Raw genomic sequence first — 19432 nt, 5'->3', positions numbered from 1 at the left:
GTTGCCTGATTGACTTTTCTAAGGTTTTTAGAGTGTTTTGTTGACTTAGACATATCTAAGTTTAGTACTATGTTGGCTGCAGAGGCCAAAATTATTTACTATTAAATGATGCAGTTCTGCATTTCTAATCTATAAAATCAACAAGTCAAATCAGTGAGCCCTTATTAAAGGGCGAGTATGCCCACCTTGGAAGTAGGCACTGTGGGTGTAGATACCAAAAAAGTCAGAGTTATGCTCCTAGGTGAGTCTGGGGACTGATTGCCATACATAGAGCATTTGGAAGAAAATAAGAGATCATGTTACATTCAAGGACCAAAATATGGGACAGATACTTTTAAGACTAAAAGAACTGAGGGAAAGGGGAGTTTGATGTGGGCTAGTATAGTAAGAGAAGGCTTCATGAAAGAAATGGGACTTAAAAAGAAGTAAGGGAGGCAGTACATGGTATATAATCATCACTAGGATAAAATCACTGTTAATTGACTCAGTGGATGGAATGCTTGGCCTGGAGTCAGGAAGACTTGAGTTCAAATGTGGCCTCAGACACTTATTGGCTGTATGATTTGGTCAAATCACTTAACCCTGTTGACCTTAGTTCCTCATCTGTAAAAATGAGCTGGAGAAAGACATGGCAAACCACTTCAGCATCTCGGCCAAGAAAATTCCAAACGGAGTCATGAAGAGTTGGACATGACTACATCAACTGAGCAATGATAGGATAAGATTTAGGAGGCCTGGATTTTTTCCCTGGCTCTCAATTAAAATTGGTTGTGTTATAAAGGACAAGCCACACTGCCCATTTGGGCCTTAGTTTCCTCATCTATAAAAGAGAAAGGTTGGACTAGATATTATCTAAGTTCTTTTTCAGCTCTGGAAGTCTGAATGATGAATAGAATGTGCACAGCTGGAGACTAGGAGAGCATACTAGGTGGTGAATGCAGTACCAGCAAAAGCACAGGGTTTATGTGGGCAATAATTTAAAAAATACGTGGTAAATAATTCTTTAAGGAATAAAGAACTATGGGGTGGCTAGATAGCATAGTGAATAGAGCACCGGCCCTGGAGTCAGGAGGAACTGAGTTCAAATTTGGTCTCAGACACTTAACACAAAACTAACCATGTGACCTTGGGCACTTAACCCCAATTGCCCTACCTTCCCCCCTCCAAAAAAAAAGCAAAAAAAAAAAAACAAATGGAATAAAGAACTACAAGAATGAATATTAAAAGCATTCAGAAAACGAATTGGATATTTCTGTCATCCCCTCTACCCACATCCCTACCCATAGAGTCATGAGTTTTAGAAGGAGTTGATGTTGTACAAGGCAAATAATAATAATAACTGGAATAATAACTAGGACTGGAATAACATAAAGATGCATATTATTTAATTTGATCTTCAAAACAATCCTGTGAGGTAGAAACAGGTATTATCCTTATTTTACAGATGAAGAAACTGATGCTGAAGGAGGTTGCGACTTGTCCAGGGTTACACAGCTAATAAATATCTGAGGTGGAATTTGAACTCAGTCCTTCCTGATTACATGTCTGACAATATGCACTACACCACCTAGATCCCTGATTATTAATAATCAAAGAATCTTAGATTCTTTGACTTAGACATATCTAAGTTTAGTACTATGTTGGATGCAGAGGCCAAAATTATTTACTGTTAAATGATGCAGCTCTGCATTTCTAATCTATAAAATCAACAAGTCAAATCAGTGAGCCCTTATTAAAGGGCTAGTATGCCCACCTTGGAAATAGACACTGTGGTTGTAGATACCCAAAAAATCAGAGTTATGCTCCTAGGTGAGTCTGGGGACTGATTGCCATACATAGAGCATTTGGAAGAAAATAAGGAAGCATAAGAAGACCATCACATGTTAACTAATACAAAGTTGCTATTTAGGCATAATGTAAGGAAAAATTTCTTAACAATTAGAGCAAAAAATTGAATGGGTTACCTTGGGAGGCAGAAGGTTTTAGCTATGGCTTACGTTCTTGTTGGGTAAGTTATGGTGAATTCTTTTTTGGGTAACATTTGGTCTTGGTTTCTGAAGTCTCTTTTAACTTTGAAAATGTGTGATTCTTGGAGCAGTGTTGGATAGTTGTGCTAATGCCTTCTGCTGGTTCTGTGTAGGCCCTTCGATATACTATTAGCCAGGAAGTCATAGTTCTAGGTCTAGAGCTGGGAAGGGCCTCAGACATTGTCTTGTTCAACCTCCTTATTTATAGATAAGGAAACTGAGTCCCAGATATCTCAGATCATATACGGAATAGATAGCTGAGCTAGGATTTGGTTCAAATTCAGATTATTAATCCAGTGTATTATTTTCTGGACTTCTGTCTCAGGTTATAACAAAGTGAGGTTGAAATAAAAGTGAAAAATATTAAAATTGGGGTGACTCTTAGGTGAGTATCATTAAGATTAAAATTAGGGTAAAAATTTGGCAAAAGTGTTATTAGATCAGGGTTTTGATCTGGGGGGAACTTAAAAAATTTCAATGAATAATATAATTGGTTTACTTTGTAACCCTATGTATTTTATTTTATGATTTAATCATTATTCTGAGAAAGGGTCTATAGCTTCACCATACTGCCAAAGAGGTCCACAATGCGTGTACACACTGACACGGTCAAGAACTACTGCATTAGATGACTTGATTATAAGTGAGTTGGCTTCAGATGAATTGGGTCAAGACCAGTTGATCTAGAGATCATATAAATTATTTGTGCTTTAGGATTGATATGGGGAGGGGATGAAAGCTGGGCCAGGGCCAAGATAGCTACTTAGGTAGGCAGGGTCTCTGATTGAGTCCCAGTCTTTTTCTTCTAGAATGTATGAAAAGTTTTCAAAACTTTTCCCGATCTTCTAGTTGCTGCCGTGCTGTCCCAACCCTTTCACTTTTACTTTATATTTCCTTATCTGTGTACATGTTGTTTCCAGTAAAAAAAAAAATTTCTTGAAGGAAGAACTGTTTTCATTTTTGTCTTTGTGTTGTCAGCATTTAGCAGAGTGTCTAGAACATAGTAGGTGAATTGTTGAATCAGACCACTTTCTTACTAACATTGTGACTTGTTCTGTGATTATTTTAGCATCTGTTGGGACTTTAGTTGGACAATGGAACAAGAATAATCAGTTATGAAGGTACTCTGATATTTAATCCTTTGATCCTTTGGAGGTCTTCTGTGGAATAAAACACTGGCTTCTTTCCTTCCTCTTTCATCCCCACATCAGCCTTATTGGGAAACCTGTCTCCCATTTTGAAAAAAAAAAAAAAGATTATTATGGGTTCTAAAAATCATTTAGGCCATTCGCACACATTCTCCCTATTACTGTCCCCTTCAAATCAGACAGGCCCCAGAGTTCTCTCCAGTCCTCACCCCATTTCTTTCCACCTCTTGATGTAGGGAATATAATCAGATCAATACTGCCATTATATGGTTTATTCAATCCATTATCCTCTTGTTCCACTCACCATCTTTGTGACTAAACATCTTTCTCTCACCACTGTTACTTATATTTGTTGACTATCCCTATTAGAATGGTAGTGCCAGGGATTGTCATGTTTTTGTGCCTGGACATAGTAAGCACTTAATAAATGTTTTTTCTCCTTTCATTTATTCATTTAGCCAACATTTTCATTCATATATTAATTCAGCAAACACTTATTAGGCATCAGAGCTATAACTAGGAGTATTTCACTTGTGGTTAAATAGCAACAACAGTTGAGGGGCAGGGGAATGAAGATGTAATAGACACTGGAATTAAGACATTCTGATTATCTATACCATGATGCCAGGATCAGTGAAGAAGAGGAGGTCCAGTCCTCTTCCCTGTGGATTCTGTAAAAGAGGTACCAAGTCAGTGGGCCACAAAGTGCTTGTGCCATATGGTAGCTGGAATACCAAGAGATGAAATGCTTAAATGGTAATTAATTAATACAAAGAGAGTTGGAGGGGTATGCCCAGATGTTAGTGATCTGAGGCAAGACCTTGTGCTGTCCCGTGTTGGTTACATGGTTCTGTTAAAAACCTAAGTGCATATCCCTTCACCCTCCAGAACCAACATGTGTCGCGTTCGGACCAAGACCATGAAGAAGGATGTGCAAGTCATCATGGAGAAGTACTACACCCGCCTGAGAAATGACTTCCATACCAACAAGTGCGTGTGTGAGGAGATCACTATCATCCCCAGCAAGAAGCTCCGCAACAAGATCGTGGGATATGTTACTCATCTGATGTAGCATATCCAGAGAGGCCCTATGAGAGGTATCTCCATCAAATTGCAGGAAGAAGAAAGAGAAAGGAGGGATAACTATGTCCCTGAGTTCTCTGCTTTGGATCAGGAAATCATTGAAGTGGACCCCGATCCCAAAGAAATGTTGAAACTCCTGGACTTTGGTAGTTTGTCCAACCTGCGAGTTACCCAGCCCACATTGGGATGAACTTCAAAACACCAAGAGGAGCTGTTTAATATTTACTTTTGCCTTCTTTCCAATAAACTTGGGAACTCCAAAAAAAAAAAGTGAAACCTAAGTGCATAGCACTGTGTTTGGCCTGAGTGGTGGTGGTGGTGTTGGGAATACATAGATAAATAAGACAGGTTATCTATATAGCACATGTGCATGTGCACACACACACATACAAACACGGAGAGAGGCACAGAGAAAACGAGAGAGAGAGAGAGACAGAGAGAGAGACAGAGAGACAGAGAGACAGAGAGAGAGAGAGAGAGAGAGAGAGAGAGAGAGAGAGAGAGAGAGAAATAAGATATAAATGAGGACATCTATAATATTTGGAAACTTGAAAAGTATTCAATCATTACTTTGGGTAGGAAAATTCCAATGCTCTTCAATGGAAGGAATGATTGTGTAAGTAGACCAAATCTGAATTAAACAATAACTACAAAAGAAAGGGATGCTTGGGACTGAATTAGCTATGTTCTGTTGTGGAATAAATCCTTGGATGATATGAGCCAAGTCAGTGAGCAGTTAAAGTTATGGAAATTCTACTTTGGGTCTGTGAAAAGTGATAGTAGAGCAACGTCTTGGGACACTGATCTGCCCCTTTTGTTCTTTGCTTTTCTGAGAAGTATCCTTCCAAATCCATAGCTTCACACATAAAACTAGAATTTTTTTTAATGTGCCCCATTACTCTTCTCAGTGTAAGGGGATGAGTATTTATGTTTCTGCTCTTTGGAACTGACTTTACTTTAACCATGTTGATTCCCCTGCAAAGAGAATTCATCTAGAAGAGAGTTTCTGAGAAGGGAAATGGATGATAAAGGAAAAAGGGGAAAGTTCACCAGTTGTGCAATCAGTATGTCTAATCTGGCCATATGGATGGGAGCCCCAGATGTGTGTTGCACATCTGCAGACATATACCCAGTGGTGGTCTTTTGAGGGACTTGCCAGTGCATGTTTCCTATCTGAAATCAGACTCTGGCCCAAAGAATATGACAGAGAGGAATGTACTATTCTCCTGTCATTAAAAAAAAACAACAACAACACACCACCAAACATTTACATGAAATAAAGGAACCCTTCATGTCACATCACTTTCTGATTTACCCAGCCTTATCAACAGATAAAAGATTAGAAAGCTTACCAACTATTCTTCTACAACAGTAGAAGCATTGCTTATAATTTCCCCTGCATTTTCTTTCCTTCTGATCTATGAAACAATTTTAAAAAGAAGACCTATTAGAAAGAAACGTCCTGGATTTTATGCTAGGATTTTTAAAAGCAGCAATTGTTGGTTCTGATTGGTTAGATATTGTGATGGTCTTTTGCTAATCCAAATTTTGGCTTAGCCATTTGTTAGAATAATAATGAAGATTTTTTTATTCATTACATGAGAATGAATGTTCAGTAACTAATTAAAATTGCTAAAATGTTAGGCAGTTTCCCCTCTATAAGTTAGTATGGTTAGAAAATGACTGATAAATTAGGAAATACATTCATGTAATCTGGAATGTTAGAGCTGTAAAAGTCTTGAGACATAATTTAACCCAGTGTCTTCTTTATAAATATATTTTACATATTTTAAAGTATGATAATATATATTTTAAATATATTTAAGTATGTATGTAAAGTGTATATGGTGGGGAGGGCTATGTTTTTCCCATGTAGGTTAGGTGTGTCCACATGGGTTTGTCTAGAGGTGTCTTACTGGGAGGCAAGAATAGATAACTAACTATATGGAGTCTTCTCCAATCCTTCTCTGAGAGACTGATACTTGCCAAAAGCGGAATTAAGAGGTTGAAGATTGAAGCTAGCCACTCCACTATCCTCAGAGAGAGAGTGTGTACTTGGCTATCTGTTACTTTAAATATTGTTAGTCTGGGGGGAATAATTCCAAGGTTCATGCTGCTCTTGTGATCACTTCCTTAATGGGGAAGAAGGGTCCCAAGCTATATATCCAAGGTTTGATTCCCTCCCCACCAGATGCCATTTCCACAATGAACCCACAAAGCAAATAGCAAATATCTATTTTCCACACAAATAGCAAAGAGTAGTCAGAGAAAGGAGACATAGGATAATATATACCAGACAACGCATAGAGTGAATGATCTCACCCATTGGAAGTGAAATAGCTCAACCACAAGAGAAAGTCTTAGATCTCACACAAGGGGAAATTCTCCCTAAGTCTCTGATGAGAATATGGACACAGGCAAAGTGCTGCCTTCTTTGTGTGTTGGCTTCTTCCCAGTCTTTCTCTCAGGTACTTAAAGGTGTGACTTCTCTCTTGAAACTGGAAGTCAGAAGACTAGGAACTCTCTCCTCTTCAGCTCTTATCAATTTCATTCCTCACACAGGCATGGAGCACTGAGTAACTGCTTTCAAGTGTTACATATAAAACATATTTTTACAGCATGTCAATATGTGATATGGAGAGATAAAGGGATTTCATATCTGTGCAAGTATGTGATATACATGTATGCATGTATGAATATACACTGATGCATGTGTGTGTTTCTGTGTACATGTAATGAATAAGTTCTGGGTTAATGAATAAGATCTGGGTTAAAGTCAAGCCTCTGACACTTATTGGTTGTTCAACTATGGGCAAATTATCTAACCTCTCCAAGTCTTGGGCAACTCTTTAAGATTGATCTACTAAGTGTAACCCACAGCTGCATTCAATCCTGGAAGCTTTCCTCCCAGATTGTATTTATTTGGCTTGTTCCCACAGAATTTTCTTTGGTAACCTTAGAAATTGCTTGTTTCTAGACCTCTGCTGACAGAAGTAGAAGGTACCTCACTCCTTAAGATAACAATGCAGATCAGGGACAGGACAGACTATTTCACTTCACAGGAAATAGAAAATAATATTTTATGTAATTCTTCTCCCCTTTCTGGTATGACCAACTACTCTTCACTCTAGGGACCTATTCAGTGTAAATACTCAATATATACCTTAATTAACAAAAGATCTACTAATTACATATGAAGAACAGAATATAATAATATTTTAATGTAGTTTTAACTATAAATGCATATTTCATGTTGAGTGAATAATATCTTGTGAACTAGTACTGTGAACTGAGCATTTCTTTCTATTTCTGATTCTATATGAACATTTAGTTCTGTGCTTTGGCAATGTTATCATGATCAATGTCAACTTCTCTGTAGCTTTTTTGTGAGAATTTGGGGTTCAAAGGAAATTAATCCGATGGCCAAGTGAAGGATGGACTGAAGTGGGGGGAGACTTGAGGCAGGGACACCAGTCAGAAAGCTATTGCAGTAGTCTAGGTGTGATGTGATGGGAGCCTGTTTGGGGACATAACAGAGTCAAAGGAGAGAGGAAAACTTACAAGGGAGATGCTGTGAAGGTAGATATTTTCTCATATATACAAATGGGATAGTTAATACTTGTACAAATTATCTCATAAAGGTGGTGACAAGGAAAGCATTATGTAAATGTGAATAATGATTGTCCTTCCTATCTCTAATTAAACTCCTCTTGAACTTGAATCCCAACATTCACAAAGAAGCATCCTCCTCCCCAGGCAGTACACAAAATAATGTTTTACATTTGAATAAGGGATTTTACCATTCCAAAACACTAAGTACATTTTCTCAGTTGATTGTCACTTCAGGCTCAAAAAGCAGGTATTGGGATCCTCATCTGCAGAAAAGGAAATAATCCATTATGTGGTCAATTGAACAAATGTTTACTTAGTACCATACAATCTATGTCCTCAAGGAATTTATCTGTGAGTGCCCAAACCCACTTCTAAGACCCTTTGCACATGTATCTCTGTCTGTAATCTGTCTGCCTGTCAATCTATATATTTTATCTGCTAAAATAGTTACTCAGAAAACTACCAGTTCATTCTCTATAAATAGGCGTTTATGGCACTTAGAGCATATCCCTTTCTCATTCTATATATCAGTGCTTCAAAAATATTTCCAAAGCATAGTTTTTTATCAGGATACCCTTCTTTTCTTTTTTTTTTTTTTGAGGGGTGAAGGTAGGGCAAGCGGTTAAGCGACTTGCCCAAGGTCACACGGAGGATACACTTATTTAAAAAAAAATCTCCTCTCCGTTTTCTACCAAATAAAGTTCAAACTCCTTATTCTGGTATTGAAGGCCTTTCAAAATCTTACTCTGTGTTCCCTTTACAGTCTAAACCCTTTACACGCTCTCTGCTCCTGTCATATTGTATATTTTTTCAGTCTTTTCCTGACTCTGTATATTTGCTTATATAGACAGCTAGGTGGTGCAATGGATAGGTCACTAAGCCTCAAGGTCAGAAAGACTCATCTTCCTGAGTTCAAATCTGGCCCCAGACTCTTACTAGCTGTGTGACCTTGGGCAAGTCACTTAACCCTGTCTACCTCAATTCCTCATCTGTAAAATTAGCTGGAGAAGGAAATGGCAAACCACTCCAGTATCTATGCCAAGAAAACCCCAGGTGGGCTCATGAAGAGTCAGGACTGAAAGTAACTGAGCAAGAACAATGACATATTTGTTCATATTGTTCTCCTTCTCTCTAATCCTCCATACCTTAAAGGGGTGAAATCCAAACCATTTTTCAAAGCCCAGTTTAGGTGCTTTCTCTTTAGGGAGGATTAAACATTCTACGACTTTTTGTTTCTATCTCCCTCACCCACAGCTATAATCTCTCTTCAGATCTTTTGTAACATTAACACTTATATGCGCTTAATTTTATTTTAATATTATGGTTATTTATGTCATACTCCACCAAATTACATACTCTTTAAGGTTCCTGGAGAACATTACAGGCATTTCATAGATGTTGAAATATATGCATATCTGTAATTATGTTTATTTTTCCATAGATAAAAAAAGAAACCTTTGTCTTTATTTGTGTGTGTTTATGTGTCTGTGTGTTATCAGCCACTTATGTGTATGCATACTTATTTCTTTAGCCTTATTTCTATGATTAGGTTACAGGTTCTGATTTTTGAAGGTAATTTCCATCTCTAACTTCCCTGGTGGTGACGCTTAATATTGGTGCTTGACTTTCAGTAAAAAGAAAAACGTGTTCTTTCAGCTTGTGAGCAGTTCTGTGGTTCAGGAAATGGAGTTGACTGAGATCAGAAACGAATTCTATCATTTTTAAAACCAGTCGTGGTAACCTTTCCTTCTTAAATGTTTTCATATCCTCAATAACCCACTTGAAGGCTGTATATGTGTGTATGTGTGTGTGTGTGTGAAAACCAACAAAAGAAAACTTTGAACTTTGCTGCCATCTACTGGCAATTTACTGTGTCCAACACTGCTTAATATGAGTTTGATTATAGGAAAAAGGCATGATGAAGATAACTTAGAGGAGTCTGAATTTGATCCTTTTCAAAAATATGTAACTATTTTGCTCTGTGGAGTTGTCTGAAAAAGTTACAGGATGAAAAACTGTTAATTTAAAACAGAGAATCTGTGCTACATGGGTGCCTATTAGTCCTACGGGTAACATTTATTAATCTAAGAATTAGAAATAATGGGATTCTCATTATTATGTGTGAGATAAAAGTTTGGAGTCTGAGATCAGAAAAGGTCTTTATTCTTTCTCATGAGACAGGGCACTGCCCCTGTTGCTCAAATGGTGCTTGCCAGGAGGTGCAACATGTGGAAGCAAGCCCATGGTTATATACCTCCTAATGCAGAAACCCCAACCCCCAACTGGTCTTCACTCCCATTGGTGGGGAGGCAGGCTCACAATCTAAGCACAGGAATCTGTTTCAGAGACAAAGAACACAGAAACATGTCAGTGCAAGGCCAGGAAAGCAGTTTTGTCCTAATTTGGTATATCTTGTGCTGGGGTGGCTCTGGGGAGGGTCTCCATTGCTCTAAGTCCCAGATTCCTGTAAGGTCAGGTGACTTCTAAAGTTAGGCCTAGTTTAGAAGTGGCTGAAGCCACTCTAAATTTGATGTTTCAGAATGTGGAAACTTCATTGCAAGTTATCCCTCACAATTTCTATTGGTAAAATGCTCCTATCATTGACCAAGTTTCTGGTTGACTGCTCTCCTTGCCAAAATTTATTGGTCACACCTAATTTTAGGGATTATGTTGTCATGTACTAAAAAAACTGAATGCCATCTAGCTGTTATTCACACCTTTTCTAATTCATCAAAATGCATTTAAAGGCCTACTATGTGCCTATTATAGTACAAGGCACTGTAGAGAATAGAGGAGAAAAATGAAATGGTTCCTTCCCTTCAAAGAGGTTACAGTTTAGTTGGGAAACAGGTATGAAATAATAGTAAATAACACCATGCAGTTATTACATACAAGGAATGAAGTATATAAGTAATTACTATAGGTGTAGTAGTAATTCAAGAGATGGAAATTGATGAGGGATGGGGAAGTCAGGGAAGACTTCATGGAGGAAGTATGATTTGAAAGTTGCCCAAGTAGTAGATTGCAGTTAATTAGCTGTGTGACCTTGAGCAAATCATTTAGCTTCTTTGGACCTTTGTTTCCTCATCTATAAAATGAGGAAGTTAGAATGGATCATCTTTTAAGACCCTTTTAACTTTAACATTCTGTGGTGCTATGACTTATTGAGTGAGGGTAGAAAAAGGGAGTCACTGGATTGTTTCTGACTTGAAGCTGGGGTGGCATGACAAAAGTTATATTTTGGGGGCAGCCAGGTGGCACAGTGAATAGAACACTGGCCCTGGAGTCAGGAGACCTGAGTTCAAATACATCTTCAGATGCTTAACACTTACTAGCTGTGTGACCTTGGGCAAGTCATTTAACTGCAGTTGCCCTGCCTTCTCCCCTCCAAAAAGACAAAAAAAAAGTCATATTTTTGAAAGTTCAATATAGTTGAAGTAAGCAGAATGGAAACTGGCTAAAAAGCTTTTGCTATAATTAGGTGTGAGGTTATGAGGGCCTGAATTTGGGGGTTGACCAAAGAAATGAACAGAAAGAAAGATATTCAAAGTTATCTGAAAGAAAATTAATTAGGACTTAGTGAATAAATATGGGGGATGAAGGAGAGGATTGTGTTACAAATGAGTTTTAGAATTAGAGAATCTTAGAGTTGGAAGGATCATCAGAGGTCATTTAGGTCAACTTCTCACTCCATGCATGAATCTCATCTGCAATATCCCTAATGAGTGGTCAATGGCCTTAGTTTGAAAATATCTAGTAACTAGAAACTCGCTACTTTCCATTGTGACCAGTTCCAGTTTTTCTTAAAACTTTGAAACTATAGAAAATGGTTGAGAAATGGGGGTTGCGGAAGAAGAGAGCCTGTGGAAAAGGGTCCCATTAGAGTGGATTAAACAAAATGAATCATAGGACTTGAACCCTAGTATTTACCATGCAAATGGTATTCCTACCACATCCAATATTCCATTTCCTATCAGTAGAAAAAATCTTGTATCTACCTCCACAATATCTCTCACACCTTCTTTCTTCTTTCTTCACTCCCTTCCTTCTACTCATAAAGTCACCACCTTATTCCAGACCTACATTATTACTCTCCTGGTTTCAGTCAGTACACATTTTATAAATGCCTACTATGTACCAGGTACTACTGTGCTAAGTGACAGGGATACAAACACAAATACAAATTAACACAGTCCCAGCCCTCACGGAGATTACATTTTAATGAGGGAAAACAATAGACTAAAGGAAGCTAAAAAGGGGTGGGGATTGGGAGGGAAGGAGGTATTGGGGTAGGGGAGAACTAAGGGAAATTCTTGATAGGAGGATATGATGGAGACATCCAAAGGAGTCTAAAAGTAGTATAACTAGCAGAAAATGGGAAGAAACTGGGCTAAGTCCCCTCTTTAAATAGAGGCCCTAGAACCGAAGGCCCTTCCCTCCAATCACAGGTGCAGAGGATATTAATGAGACCCGAGAACCAGGCAGATTCAATCTTGCTGGATAATGAGATTTCCAAATTAAGAGTTTCCTAGAGAAGGAAGACATGATTGAGACGTCCAAAAAAGTTCCAAAGCAGAGTGGCTGGTAGTAAATGGAGATTGTTGCCATAGCCTCCTACTCAGTCTCCTTCTTTTCAAATCCGTTTCTTGTATAATTCATCCTCCACACAGCTGCCAAATTCACATTCCTAAAACAAAGATCTGATTACAACACTTTCTATTAAAAATATGTAATGACAAATTCCTCAGCCTGGTATGTAAAGCCCTCAATAATTTGACTCCCACCTTCCTTTCTTTAGCCAATCTATCACTATTTTTCATTTTACCAGCCAACCTATTCACATGAAAAGTTAGGAAAGTTAGGGTAATGTTTTCATCTACTTATCTCTATTATTTTTTGTTTCCCTTTCTCTTTTTAGTTAATACATATGTCAGCCCCCCTATCTCACACAGAGTTATAATAGGACTGTCTGTGATTCTAGGAATTAGTGTCTAGGATCCTTGGGGCTGTTCTGGGAGTTATTATCTAACACCTGGAAACTAGACATTGCCATGGCCATAGATCCCAAGAAACTAAACTCTAAAAAGGATAGCAAAATCTTCCTTACTTACAATGTCAAACCACAAAAAAATTCAAAATAACACAAAGGACACACATTAGCTTATAAATAATAAGTATAATTCTTTCTTTTCCAGCTGAGGGATTGTGGGTTAATGTGGATTTACCTAATTAAAATAATCTCTGAGCTCCCATTCTCCTAGAAATACCCCATCTCTTCCCTGAGCTATATTTCACTGATCCCAAGCCATGAAATTGGTATAATAGGGCTATTTCTCTACAGCAATGAATAGGAGGCCAGGTTGCCTGAGGAAGGGCAAACTGGCACAGGTTGGAAATGGGCAGGTCAAGGATCCATGCTGATCGACAGTGAGATCAGGTCTAGGAGTGGTCTTTGCATGCGAGCCTGGACAAGATGGGAAGACCCAGTCTTTAAAATAAACAGGCAAAAAGCAAACAAACAAATAGACAATAAATGAGTGAACGAATGAATTAATGAATGAGTAAGGAGGCAGAGTGGTATATTGAAAAGAGTGTTGGATTTGGAGTCAGGCAAGCCAGGTTCAAATCCTAGCACTGTCCCTCACTTCCTGTGTGACCTTGTGTAAGTGATTTAAACTTTCTGGCCCTCAGTTTACCCAGCTATAAAATAAAGTTGGAGTAGATGACCTCTAAAATACCCTCCAACTGAGAATAGATTCTGAGAGTTGGGACTTCAGTGTCTATCTAGTCCCACCTATAAACAAACCCCTACTGTAACATAACTAACAAGTGACCATCCCATCTCTAAATCTAAAGACTCCAAATCTGTGATCTTATGATTTAGTATGTGGCTACACTCACATGACAGGCCATATGTCAATCTGAATCTAGGGATCCTAAGAAAGGCATTGATTGATTTAATCTTCCACGACTTCTCTTTCTGCAAGTGGACAAATTGAGTGTAGTGAATACAACAAACTCTACACAACGTTCCACTCACACTAGGACCAGTCTTTAGGTGAGTATGTGGGAATCAGAGACCTGGGATCCTATAGCACAAAACAGATTCAAATGCAGAGTTCCTGATGGCTGGCGCTGTTTTTGTTTGGTATCTTGTATACTGGAAGAGATTTGCTTTTCATTATAACTAGTTAATTTTTACTCTTCTGGATTTAGAGGTGTAGGCAGGGGTAGGGCAGACATGGAGACAGGTTCTGTACTTCATTTGTCGTGTTTCCTCGTCTGTTCTCTTCTCTCTTTTATCTTCTCTTTTTCACGACACCTTCCCACTGGCTGTCACATCTTGACCTTTTTGCTTGCACATTTTCTCTTTTCCAGTATAGAGCTCAAAGCTGTCCTTGGAGGAGGGGCAAGGATTCAGATAGAGGCTGTACTCTTTTCTCTGCAAGAGGTGAGTATTGTCTAAGAATTTTTCCTTGTCTCTCCAGAAGGCAAGGCCTAGGAATGCCCCCAGAACTGGGTGTTATTCCAGAAATCCCTTTTCCTTTACACAAGAGGCTAGCTCAGGTGCTAACAATTTCTTTGGGAGCCATGTGGTTGAGAGGCTTTGGCATTGCTTCTCTGTTTCACTTCTTATGCCCTGTCGGTGAGAAAATTCATGCAACTACATCTTCTTACCTCTCCAAAGTTGCCATTAGTGGCTGGTTCAGGAGAGTTGGATATTTATTAACTATGCTAAAGCAAAAACTTATCATCTACCATCAAGACAGGTTGGGGTACCATAGTGCACAGAGTACTGGGTCTGGAGTCAGGAAGACCTGAATTTAAATCCAGCCTCAAACATACTATCTGTGTGACCATGGGCAAGTCACTTAACCTGTCTCAGTTTCCTTAGTTGTAAAATGGAGATGATAATAGTACCTGTGTCCCAAGTGAAGAGAATCAAATGAGATAATATTTTTCCCAGTTACATGTAAAAAGAATCTTAAAAAATTTTGAGCTCGGGGTGGCCAGGTAGTACAGTGAGTAAGAGCACCAGCTCCAGTGTTGGGATGACCTGGGGATCCAATCCAGGCTCAGATACTTAGCACCACACCCAGAAATAACTGGCTATGTAACCTTGAGCAAGTTACTTAACCCTGATTGCTTTAAAAAAAAAATTGAGTTCCAAATTCTTTCCCTCCCTCTCTCTTCTTGCCCCTCCCTGAGATAGCAAGCCAAAACATATTCATTATGTTGCAAAAGAAAACAGACCCCCCCCCCCAAAAAAAAGAACCACACACAAAAGTGAAAAATATCATGCTTTGGTCTGATTCAGACTCCATCACTTCTTTCTCTGGAGGTGGATAGCATTTTTTTGTATTTAGTATTTATTTAGTATTGCTGAGAATAGCCAAAGTCATTTACAGGTATCATATGATATTGCTGTTGCTGTGTATAATGTTTTCTTGATTCTGCTCATTTCATTTTGCATCATTTCATGTAAGTCTTCCCAGGTTTTTCTAAAAGCATCCTGCTCGTCATTTCTTACAGTACAATAGTATTCCATTACAATCATATACCATAACTTGTTCATCCATTCTCCAATTGATGGCATCCCTTCAATTTCTAATTCTTTCCTACCATATAAAGAGCTGCTATAAATATTTTTGTACATATAGGTCGTTCCCCCTGCAACTCCACTTTTTTATCTCTTTGGGTTACAGACCTAGTAGTAGTAGTGCTGGATCAAGGGATATGCACAGTTTCATCGCCCTTTGGGCATTGTTCCAAATTGCCCTGCAGATAAAATAATAATTGTAAGCTCTTAACCCAGTGCCTGGCACATAGTAAATGCTACATAAATACTAGCTATTCTTGTTGCTATTATGGTGCATGGCTAAAATGAATGTATTGCTATGTATGCTTATTGAGGCTGGTGGAACACTAAGATTGATGCTCATTAATGCATGCAATCAAACTTAATTGACTAGCAATAAAAACATCCACCCCTTTGGGAACAAACCATCCATCTGATTCTTAGAGGTCCCAGGAGTGGTCACAACAAGGCTCCTTCCATGCTCAGGGCATGTGTTTCCCTCCAAGGTAGCATTCTAGCAAGTCTCCTTCCTTCTGTGCTGCTTCTGAGTGAACATCTAACGCTCAAATCTCAGAGTGTGGGGAATGCAGGAGTGTGTCTTTGTAGCAACCCAAAATGATGACTGGGGCCTTTGGAGGGTTTTTATGGTCCTGGCTAAGGGCATTTTGTGAGTTATATCTAAATTCTCTTTTTTGATTACCTAAGCTTATGATTAAAGGAACACATGTCACCAAGCTACACCACTCCAAATACTTGTTACAGAAAAACATCACACATAATAACATGGAGATGCCATTCCATTGTTTGCTGGTTCCTGGGACTAACCATCTCCTTCCCTACAGAGGACATAGAGATGGCATTCCTTCCTTTACCCTCTTTCCTATCTCCTGGCCAGACCCATCTGCAGGGAGAGGAGAGAGTTCGAATCCAGCATCAGGCACTTAGTAGCTGTATGATCTTGTACTTAAACTGTTTTCCTATAGTTTCCTCAATTGCAAAATGAAGAAAATACTATCTGTCTTATAGGGTTGTTGTCTCAAATGAGATAATATTTGTAAAACTCTTGGTGGATAGTAGGTGCTATATCAGTACTTATACCTTTCCCCTTTCTGCAGTCTGACTTCCAACTTTATTCAACTGAAACTGCTTTCTCCAGAATTACTAATTATCTCTTAATTGCCAACTCAAATGGTCTTTTCTTAATTATCCTTCTTGATGTCTCTGTAGCATTTAACACTGTGAATCACTTTATTCCTTGATGCTCTAAGTTTTCTTGACACTGCTCTGTCTTGATTCTCCTCCCACCTATATGACCACTCTTTCTTTGTCTCCTTTGCTAGATTTTCATCCAGACCATGCTCTTTAACCATGGGTGACACAGGGTTTTGTCCCGGGTCCTCTTCTCTTTTCTTCCTATACTTTTTCATTTGATCTTATCAGATCACAGAGATTCAATTATCATCCCTATGTTAATGATTCTGAAATGGACTTTTCCAGCTCTAACCTTTCTATTGATCTCCAGTTCTACATCTGTAACTGCCTACTGGACATCTTAAACTAGGGGTCCCATTTGTTGTTCAGTCATTTCAGTTGTGTCTGACTCTTTGTGGTCCCATTTGGAGTTTTCTTGGCAAAGATATTGGAATGGTTTGCAGTTTCCTTCTCCAGTATAGATGAGGAACTGAAGCAAACAGGGTTTAGTAACTTGCACAGGGTCACACAGTTAGTAAGTGTCTGAGGCCAGATTTGAAATCAGGAAGATAAGTCTTTCTGACTCCAGGCCTGGCAGTCTATTCACTGCACCATCTAGCTATCCCATGGAGATCCCATAGACATTTTTCAGTATGTCCAAAACTAAAGCAGTTATTTCTCTCCCCTCCTTACCTCCCCCAAATCCTTTCTCTTCCTAGCTTCACTCATTATTTTCTAGTTGATTTATTTAGTATTTCTCCCCAGTTACATGTAAAAACAATTTTTAACATTCATTTTGAAAACTTTGCTTTCTGAATTCTCTCCCTCCCTCCCCACCCCACCTCATTGAGAAAGTAAGCAATTTGATGTAGGTTATACTGGTGTAGTCATGCAAAACATATCCATAATAGTCATGTTGTGGAAGAAAACATAGACAAAACAACGCAAGAAAAATAAAGTTAAAAAAGTATGCTTCAATCTGTATCTGGACTCTATTAGTTCTTTCTCAGGGTATGGATAGCATTTTTCATCATAATTCCTTCAGAGTTGTCTTGGATCATTGTATTACTGAGAATAGTTTCATTATTCATAGCTGATCATCTTACAATATCACTGTTAGTTTGTACACAGTATAATATTATTTCACTTTGCATCAGCTCATGCAAGTCTTTGGCAGGTTTTTCTGAGAGCATCCTGCTCATTATTTCTTATATTACAACAGTATTCCATCATAATCACATACCACAGCTTGTTCAGTCATTCCCCAGTTGATGGTCATCCCCTCAATTTCTAATTCTCTGCCCCCAGAAAAGAGCTGCTATAAATATTTTTGTACTTAAAGGACCTATTCCTTTTTATCTCTTTTGGGATACAAACTTAGTAATGGTACTGCTAGGTGAAAGGGTACACATGGTTTTATAGCCTTTTGGGCATAATTACAAATTGCTCTATAGAATGGTTGAATCGGTTCACAACTCCAACAATGCATTAATGTCTCATTTTTCCCACATCTCCAACATTTGTAATTTACCTTTTCTGTCCTATTAGCCATTTTAATAGGATGAAGTAGTAGTACCTCTGAATTGTTTTAATTTGTGTTTCTCCAATCAGTAGTGAGTTAGAATATTTTTTCATATGGCTTTGGATAGCTTTAGTTCATCTGAGAACTTATCATATCTTTTGATCATTTATCAATTGGGGAATGGCTCTTAATTTTTGTAAATTTGACACAGTTCTCTATATGCTTGAAAAATGAGACCTTTATCAGAGAACTTCCTTCAAAATTTTTTTCAGTCACTGCTGCTAATTGTATTTCTCTCCATTCAGTCCCCTACCTCCTATTTATTCTATTCTCTTTCCTTTCAGCCTGTCCCTCCTCAAAAGTGTTTCACTTCTGACTACCCCTTCCCCCAGTCTGCCTTCCCTTCTCTCACCCATCCCTCGTTCTCTTATCCTCTTTCCCTCCTATTTTCCTGTAGGGTAAGATAGATTTCTATACCCAATTGCATGTGTATGTTATCCCCTCTTTCAGGCAATTCTGATGAGGGTAAGGTTCATTCACTCTACCCCTCACTTCCCTTCTCTTCCCCACTGTAAAAGCTTTTTCTTACCTCTTTTATGTGAGATAGTTTGTCCCTATTCTATCTCTCCCTTTCTCTTTCTCTCAATACATTCCTCTCTCATGTTATTTTTTAGATATCATCCCTTCGTATGCAACTCACACCTGTGCCCTCTGTCTATATATACTCCTAACTACCCTAATAATGAGAAAGGTCTTATGAGTTACAAATATCATCTTCCCATGTAGGAATGTAAATGGTTTAAACTTATTAAGTCCCTTTTGATTTCCCTTTCTTGTTTACCTTTTTATGCTTCTTTTGAAGGTATCTGAAAGTCAGATTTTCTATTCAATTCTGGTCTCATCAAGAATGCTTGAAAGTCCTCTATTTCATTAAATTTCCAATTTTTCCCCTGAAGGATTATACTCAGTTTTGCTGGGTAGGTGATTCTAGGTTGTAATACTAGCTCCTTTGCCCTCCAGAATATCATATTCCAAGGCCTCTGTTCCTTTAATGTAGAAACTGCTACATCTTGCGTTATCCTGATTGTGGTTCTACGATATTTGAATTTTCTTTCTGGCTGATTACAATAATTTCTTTCTCCTTGACCTGGGAACTCTGGAATTTGGCTATAATATTCCTTGGAGTTTTCATTTTGGGAGCTCTTTCACGAGGTGATTGCTGGATTCTTTCAATTTCTATTTTACTCTCTGGTTCTAGAATACTGGGACA

At 38.4% G+C, this 19432-nt stretch overlaps 1 pseudogene; it reads left to right on the top strand.

The window, feature by feature from the left end:
* The window catches only part of LOC138146612 (small ribosomal subunit protein eS17-like), an 18021-nt pseudogene extending 13493 nt beyond the window's left edge, over positions 1-4528 (top strand).
* The last annotated feature ends 14904 nt before the right edge of the window (positions 4529-19432 follow it).

Source organism: Petaurus breviceps, unplaced genomic scaffold, assembly GCF_028583685.1.
Source record: "Petaurus breviceps papuanus isolate PSGF00001 unplaced genomic scaffold, PetGlider_PUasm1.0 90763, whole genome shotgun sequence".
NCBI classification, from domain to species: Eukaryota; Metazoa; Chordata; class Mammalia; order Diprotodontia; family Petauridae; genus Petaurus; species Petaurus breviceps.
The sequence above is the reverse complement of the archived record's forward strand: the minus strand, read 5'-3'. Positions and strand labels throughout refer to the sequence as shown.